Below are 8,595 nucleotides of genomic sequence, written 5' to 3' on the forward strand. Positions count from 1 at the left end.
TAGGGTGTATTTAATCTCATCCTGTCATCGTGATTATTTCTGAAGGTAGGGCCAGGGAGGCAGTTCCTGGGGTCCCTCAGGTGGGTGACACGGGGGTGGGGTGTGGTCAGTGGTTCCCTGACAGGTAGATGCTTCTGGTTCTTGCGGCTTCTCCTCATGCCAACAGAGGGTCACTGTCTAAGGGTAGTGATGCCACAAGGTAATCCTCTAGGGAAATCAGTTTTGCTGTAAATCCTTAAATGGAAAACCCTCTTGAATCTCAGAATTTGAGGACAGAAATCATCCCACTGATGATCATTTTACTACATGGGTTTTTCTCATTAAGTTCTGCACACAACATAGTAAACGTCACAGGGCATTACTAGCAGTGATTATTCAAGGAACGAATTTAGGGAACGTAGCTGCGTATAAATGTTTCTTTTATTTGTTTGCTCTTTGTTCCCTTTGTTCTTTTCTGTTCCTTCCCCCTCAACAAATACCCTGTGAGCTCTGCAGGTAAAGAGATGCAGATAAAAATGGCAGAGAGTGATTTCGGTGGCGGATGCGTGCCTTTTAAGAGCTAATGAAAGTGTCAGGTGCGTAAATGTCTGAATTGGCCTTCAGCTCCATGTCTAGCGGATTTTTTTCTCCTACTCCAGTGAGCAGGGCCATCTGTACTACCGTTCTTTATTTGAGGCCAACCAGGAGTTCTCCGCGCTCCCAGCTCTGTGGCTCTGTCCGCCTCCCCCTGCTGCTAGGAACGTAAGCCTTGCTCACCGAGTCTGATCCTGCCTTACTGAAAACAGCAGGTGAGGAAGTGAGGAAGGGAGGGGAGGGGCCGTTGGTGCTCCCCCGCCCTCTCCACTCCTTTCATTCAAGGATTTGAGTGAATGGCCCCTCCTCCAGGGCTCAGCCCTCAGGACAGGCACCTGCAGGTTCTCTGTCTTTAGTTTCTCCAGGGTTGGGGTGGGGAACGAGGAATGGGCTGGTGTGTGTCAGTCAGTGACTTAAGGTCAGGGCACAAAACACACTCTAGGATTAAAGCAAAAGGATTGACAACTCTCCCTGGGGCTTGGGACTGCTCCCCAAGGTCCTGGGGAAAGAGGCAGGATTGTCATTAGAATAGAGATGAATGAGAGTTTCAGGCAGAGTGTGAAGTACACACGGGTGGAATAGTGTGCAGGTGGGGAGGCACATAGGTTTCCAGCGGAGTCAGGCTGCCTCTGTCTGCACCCCAGCCCAGGGCCCTTCGGAGAGCCTGCAGAATGGGGGCAGTAACAGTAGTTTGCTCACACGGTCGTTGTGAGATTTCAAAATACCCATCTAAGTCACGTGGCACCAAGCCTGGAACAGAAGGAGGATCCTTACCTAGCAGCAGCTGCTGTAATTGTTATAAGGTAGGTGCTGGAAGGGGTGGTCAGGTCAGGGCCAGGTCGCACCCCAGGGCTTTGCTGTTCATGCTGTTACGTGAATTTCACCTCCGGGGTAGTGGAGAGGCCCTGAGGGATTCCAGGTGAGGCCAGGAAGCGATGAAGTTTATGACTTTTAGAAAGACCTAGAGAGACCAGACTGATGGCCGTGTGGAGGCGGACTGTCCTGGATGGGGGTGGGGTTCAAAATTAGAGGTCGGGAGATCCGTTAGGCAGTTTTATAAAGAAATTAGAAGTACAACGATTAATGGGAACCTGAATTAGGGGGTGGTAATAGAGATGGAGATGAGAATATGGGTTTAAAATCTTTTAAGAAGTAGGAGAGCTTCACAATTGATTGCGCAGGAGCTGGAGGGGTCAGGGTGACGTACACACGGGCATCTGCTTAGGAGACTGAGGACAGTGGTTTCTAAAGAAGGAAAAAATGCAACTGGAGGAGTGGGCTGGGAGGCAAATAGTGAATTATATTTGGGATGTGTTGAATACAGTGTTCCCAACATGGGCTATTCAAAACAGGTAGTTAAAAATCATCTAAAGTCAGAGCCGATGCTGCTGCGATTAGATAGTTTGGGAGTTTGCAGGTGGGAAATGACTGTTAAGGGAGAAATTGTTGACTTCAAAAGACCTGCAGAAAATGAACTGCGAGTTTTCGTTTTATTTTGTTTTTGAGAGAATGTTTATGGAAGTGAGTGATGCAGGGAGTAAGGAGGAAAGAATATTGAGACGGGTGTCGGATTGTCTAGAAGGCAGAACTGAACACGGACATGGTAGGAAGACCCTGAAGGCAGCCCGTCCCTGTCATTTAGTAACTGTTTAACTGGAATGTGGTCTTTAGCACAGCTTTAGAAAGCGTGAACAAGAAAAGCTGAGGATAGTCTTGGGGCGGCGGTGAGGGGAGGAAGCACTTAATACTGGGAGCCTTGAGGGAAGTTCTGAAAATTAACTTCTGCTTCCTATTTGAAAACGTGATTTAAAAAGTGATCCTCCAAGCTGTGGTTCCACATTTTGGGGGGGGGGGTGACACTTTGGGAGCTGGGAAGCACCAGAAGTGTTCCCAGTATTGATGGGGATGGGAGAGCTGGTCCTCGGGATGGGATGGAGGAAGAAAAGAATGAGTCTTTGAGGGTCTGCTTGCATGCACCAGGCTGTCGGTGGATAATTGCCTCCCCCAACCCCCCAGGGTCTTCCAGTGATTTTAGAAAGCTCTGTGTAGTTGCCAACACTTCTACAAATTCGATTTAAGCTTACTGTAGCTTAAAAAAAAAAAAGACATATTACATTTTGTGTGCTGATGTGGTTGTGTGAGACAGACTTTGGAATCTTAAGCAGACACTGTGCCTGTGTTCCTCGAGGTTCTGTTAACTGGCCCACTGCCTGATGTGGGATGAGCCCTAGGGAACTGAATGGTTGAAATCCAAAGAGTTGTTCTCAGGTGAAGATTTGGGAAAGATTTGGAAACATGGACTAGAATATTAAATCGAGAATGTATAAATCTTAGATCCCATATTTATTCTTTAAGTTCACATATTCATTTGCTTCTGCGGACCTCCATTGAAATATGACCTGTCTCATTAATGAATAAATGAATTCGTGAAATGGGGATTAAGAAGAGAAATGCCCTATTAACTTGAAAGTTTGGATTTCAAGAATCATAATAAAATCCAAATATATTTTGATTTTTTCCAAGTAGAGCGAGGCAACAGGAATCTATGACACAGCAAAACCCAATTATTTGACTCTTAGAAACACAGCTGTCTCAAGAATCAAGCATTATGTTTATTTAGAACTGAAGTGGTAACTAAAATTTTGGTCTCTTTTAGTTTTCCCTTGAAAAACACACTACCACCACTAATGGTCTTTAGAAATATGAATCCCAAATCCACCAATGGGAAGGCCTCTCCATTAAGTTAGTGCAGATGAGGAAGGCATGGGGTGGGCGGGAGAGGAAGAGACTGAGGGTAGGATACTGAAGGGGTCACTGATGCCCACACCACAGAATGTCTTACAGAGAGCCGGAATGTTACAGGACGTTTTATAGAGAGTGAAGATACACAGGCAGACCTCAGAGATACTGTGGGTTTGGTTCCAGACCACCACAGTCAATCAAACATCGCAATAAAGCAGCTCACACGAATTTTTTGGTTTCCAAGTGCATATAAAAATTATGTTTACACTATACTGTAGTCTGTTAAATGTTTGACAGCATCATGTCTAAAAAAAAACAGTGTACACACCTTAATTAAAAAATGCTTTATTGCCTCAAAATTACTGACCATCATCTGAACCTTTGGCGAGCCGTATGAGTAACATCAAAGGTCACTGATCCCAGATCATTGTAACAGATTTAATAATTATGAAAAGTTTGAAATACTGTAAGAATTAGAAAAACGTAACACAGAGACACGAAGTGAGCTAATGTTGTTGTAAAAATGATGCCCATAGACTTGCTTGATGCAGGATTGCCACAAACCTTCAGTTTGTAAAAATGCAGCATCTGTGACGTGCAATGAAGCCAGGTGCAGTAAAGCGAGGTCTGCCTGCATCTGTATAGAAAGACTGTTAGGGCAGACCTCATCAGTCTTTGATTCAATAGCTTGTTTTGCAGAACGGGAGCCGTTCAGAAGGCCAAAGAGTTGACCAGCCTGCATTCCTCTTCTGAAAAAGTGAGCAGATGTCAGGAAACCTAAGAACTATAGCGATCTGATAAGAAATCACATTGGAGGGCATGTCCGATCTCAAACCATTTTTGTCCACCACGTAGTAAAACTGCTGGTCACCACTGTGACCTGGAATGCTTTTTCAGATTCTACAACTTTCAGTATAGATGTTCATTAGGTTGTGGAATCGTGTGGTGTATATTCTGAAAACAATTTTATCCAAGAGACTCAAATCAAAGCAAGCACTGTCAGTACTTTCCTCAACTTGCTTTTTCTTAACTGTGTGTAGGGATCTTCCCAGTTTGATCATGAAATTAAAGATACATATATATTATATATATTTTATATATATATATAATATATATATATATATTACCCTCACATGTACCACAGACTCTAGAAAAGACAGACATACATTATATACATTACATGAAACATATTTGAGAGCAAACGTCATTCAGATTCTGTATGTGCATTATTATTGGCTTTGTTTGATTTTGGTTTTAACATGGACCAAATGTGCGGAGGCAAACGCTGCATTTTCTCATTCAGCTTTCAATTCAGGAAGCTTTTAGTAAAGTGCTTGCCGTCTACACTGCGCTGCTTGTTTTGGGGGCTATGGGAGAAAGGGAGGCTATGTTTTCAGTTCTTTAGGAATTTGGGGGTTTGGGCAATGTTTTGATCTCCATCTACACTGTAAATGTTTCTAATAGTAATACGTTTTGGATGGGGCTCTGGAGGCATCAGTGGGTTTACTTTGATGGATATCTTGAGAAAATGCCAAATGTCAGGACAGATCCTGAGAACTAACTGGCCTAGATGCTTCTGTGTCTCAGATGAGGAGAGAACCATGGGGTTTCCGCCAAGTCTTCTGGAGCTGAATTCATTCCTTTCCTGGGGCTGTATCTCTGGATATTTGAACGCTTGGTTTGAGCAAAGGAAAAGTTCACACATCTGTTTTTTTCCCCAGGTTACAACAAAATTGGGCTGGCGAGGTGATCTGGGGCAGAGTGAATGATGCATTTTTTCCCCCAAAGATGAGCGCATCAGAAAGACAGCCGGGTGTGGAAATAGTGAGTGAGTACAGTTGCTCGTTCAGCCAGAGCTGATCTCACTCCCAGGCTCTGTCATTTCCCAGCTGCGCCGGCCTGGGCAAATTACTGGGTCGCTCAGTGTCCTCATTTGTCCTGGCTGTGACATAGGGACAGTCTTCCCTCATTAGGATTTGTTGTGAGCGATTTGAGTTTGTAAGGGTTTTAGGACAGTTCTGGCCCCTTGAAATTACACCATGAGTGAAAGCTGCTATTATCATTATTGTAAGAACTATATCATTATTCCCAGTGGGCTCTGCGGTGACAGCTGTGAACCCTTTTCTCGAGGTGGGAGGAGAGTGTTCTTCAAGACGTCTGGTCACTACCGACCTGGGAGGGGTTCAAGCTACTTGAGAAGGTGAGCGTCACAACAGAAGCATTTGTGGGAGTGGCCACCAGTCACTCTGCCCCTGGGAGCTGCTCGTGTTAGGAACCGCCACCTTGGGAAGATGCTTTAAGCCCCAGTCGGGGGTGGCAGGTAGTGCATTTGACTGAGAGAGTAGAGGTTTGCTCCGTTCCAGTGGGAACCCTTCTGGAAGGAGAAGGGCGTCGGGGTAGCTTGTCTATTTAGTTCTAATGGAAGGATCAAGATGACCGGCCCTTCACAGACACTTCATGGGGGGTGAGAACCTTGTCATTTCCCGCTGTGGATCTTTTAAGGAAAAGAGAGGCAGAATCAGAAATTCTCTTTGGGGTTTAAGCTAGTGATAGAAGTTCTCACATGGTTACCTGGCTCTCAGGTTCCTGGCTGGAGAGCGTATTGTAGGCAGAGAGGACTCCACGTGGAAGGCTTATGCAGGAGTTTTAACCGGCTCACGTCAGTGTATGACGTACAGAGTATGTGGTCTGAATCCTTGTCGCCTAGAGTGTCGTCTTTAGAATCCGAGCTTGGGTGTTTCTTCAAAGCTGGTTAGATGCACAGAACTCGGGTCCCCGTTGTGACCTACTGAGTCAAAGCTGCAATTTAACAAGGTGGTTTGTGTGCCAGTAAGGCAGTGGTTATGTTAAGACTAAGGTGATGAGTCCAATGGAAAGCTGGTGTCAGGGCAGGGAACTGGGGGCTTGAAAGTGCCCCTCAGTGCTGGAGAGATGTCTTCAGTGGAAGGACACTCTCTAAGCTGTGTCCTTGGAACAGAGGGATAATATGGCATTAGTGTCGTGGAGGGTTCCCTCCTGTGGAATGCTGGAGACAGGGACCCTTCTCTCCCTCACGAAAGCAGGGAAAGGGACCAGGAGGCTGGTGGGTGAGGTGAGTCAGCACCTTCCTCACCTACAGGGATGTGAGCGGGGGTTGACTGTTCAGAGCTCACTTGCTCAGAGAGAAGGCTATTTTCCCTGAATACCGAGAGTTCTGCTTTTGTAAGTTCTTTTTATTTTGAACGTGGCATCCACTAGCAACACCCACCCTCCCGACACCCACACACCCAAATGAACAAAATCTAATTTTGTTAGAGGAAAAGAAAAACATCTGATCCATTTTTAAAAATGAGCCAAATTTGGCAGCAGCCAGCCTGTGGGATTTATCCAAACTGCCCAGAATTCTATCTGAATCTACGCATGTTGACAAATTCCATCCATGTCGGAAGCAAAGCCACGTCTGAGACTAGACTGGTGAAAAGTTTTAAAAGCATTGGAAGTGAAGAATTAGAGCATTAAAATAGCAAGTCACTCTCAACACTTCCAGAGAGTGGAGAAAGAAACGGGCACCCTTCTCTGAATACAGGACTGGGCCTGAACACTTTTGGGCAGACACTTCCCAGCTAGTGTTTTGTAGGAACTTGCTGCCATTGGGGACTTGGCAGGGCATCCATCCAAGAGAAAATCTAATTCTGCTGTTGAACCCCCTTGTGGGTTGTAGGTGAAGCTCTTAGCTCAGGATGAGGATGAAACCAAGAGCCTTCCAGAGATGATACTTCTCTTAAGATGGCGAAGATGGCCCAGGGTGAGAAGAGATCCTCCCCAGCTCTTCTGAGCCTTTCCCTGGAGCTGTTAGCAGAGGTAGCTGGGAGCATGTGATGCAGAGTGTGGGCTGGGAGCAGAACAGTCCTGGACGCCAGCAGTCAGGTCAGGCTGGAGCCAGGAGATCAGGCAGGTGCTGCTGTGAGAAGCAGCTTGCTCCAAAGTCTTCATGGCAAGAGACAAGAGCCCTTGCACTGTAATGGGTTGAGCAGATGAGACAGAAATGAGAAGGGAGGGGCGGCGCACTGAAATAGTGGACAAACAAGAGAATTGCCTGTCTTGTGCTGGGTCGAAGCAGCTGCTGGAGGATTGGAGGCTTGGAAGATCTCACAAGCAGGGGACTCTGTGGCCAGAGGAGGGCAACAGTTGCTCTAGGCAAACGCTACCAAAAAAAAAAAAAAAAAAAAAAAATTGCTTGCAGAAGTTGATATAAAAATGAGGCAAGTATGACTTCTTTAAATTCATTTAAAAATTATTTATTTATATTTCATTCCTGGAGGAAAATGCCAGAAGTGGTTAAATCATCGTGTACATAATTAGCAGGACAACAAACACCACAAGTAGAGTATCTAGCTGTTGCCTCTCCCCTTGGTCATCCTAAATTTCCCAGGCAGTGGCCCCAGTACCATGTCTTTCCCGACCATAATTAACTGAATAATTCTGAAGGTCATGTAGATAGGCACTGTAAGTATAAATGGGATTCTGGAGGGGAGAGAGGGAGCAATTTATCCCATATTCAGTGGTGTAGTGCTTTGGTTGCATCTGGTGTCATTTTGATTTAATTTAGTGTCATTGTTAATGAACAGAGTTTATCATTCAATGTAAATGATTTTCAAATGAACAAAATTGTTTGCATCAGTCAGGCTGTTGCTATGGTTGTGCCTTTCTGATTAGAGTGTCTTGTGGGGTTTTCGAGTCGTTTTGTATTTCAGAATGATAGAAATTACAGGGGAAGCTATACCCTACTGATTTTATTCCTGATGATCAGCATAAATGTGGAGTGGGGGGAAATCTGATCATCTGTTGTGAGCCTCCCATGGCAGCCTGCTTTGTATTGATTCCAGTTAGCCCAAATGAGAGGTGTTCTCATTTTAGTGGAAGCTACACGATTAAAAGTTATATAAAAGATCAAAACTGGAGTTATTTGCCAGAAGTACATTTTTCCAAGGAAAATAAAACAGCTACAATATTATTACATTCAACACGTGCAAGCATTGCTCTGGTGTAAAGGTTAGCAAACTATGGCTCTTGGGCCAAATTCCAGGCCACTGACTTTTTGTCAATAAAGTTTTATTGGAACACAGCGACACTCATTTGTTTACATATGGTCGATGGCTGCAAGAGAGACTGTCTTGCAGAGCCTAAATTAAGTACTTTCTGGTACATTACAGAAAAACTTGGCTAAAAGCTGCTGTACTGTTTAATGTGTCTTAGGGACTCTGGTGGATATTTTTTGTCCACTATGAGGAAACTGAGGCA

Source organism: Camelus bactrianus, chromosome 20 (assembly GCF_048773025.1).
Source record: "Camelus bactrianus isolate YW-2024 breed Bactrian camel chromosome 20, ASM4877302v1, whole genome shotgun sequence".
Classification (NCBI taxonomy): Eukaryota; Metazoa; Chordata; class Mammalia; order Artiodactyla; family Camelidae; genus Camelus; species Camelus bactrianus.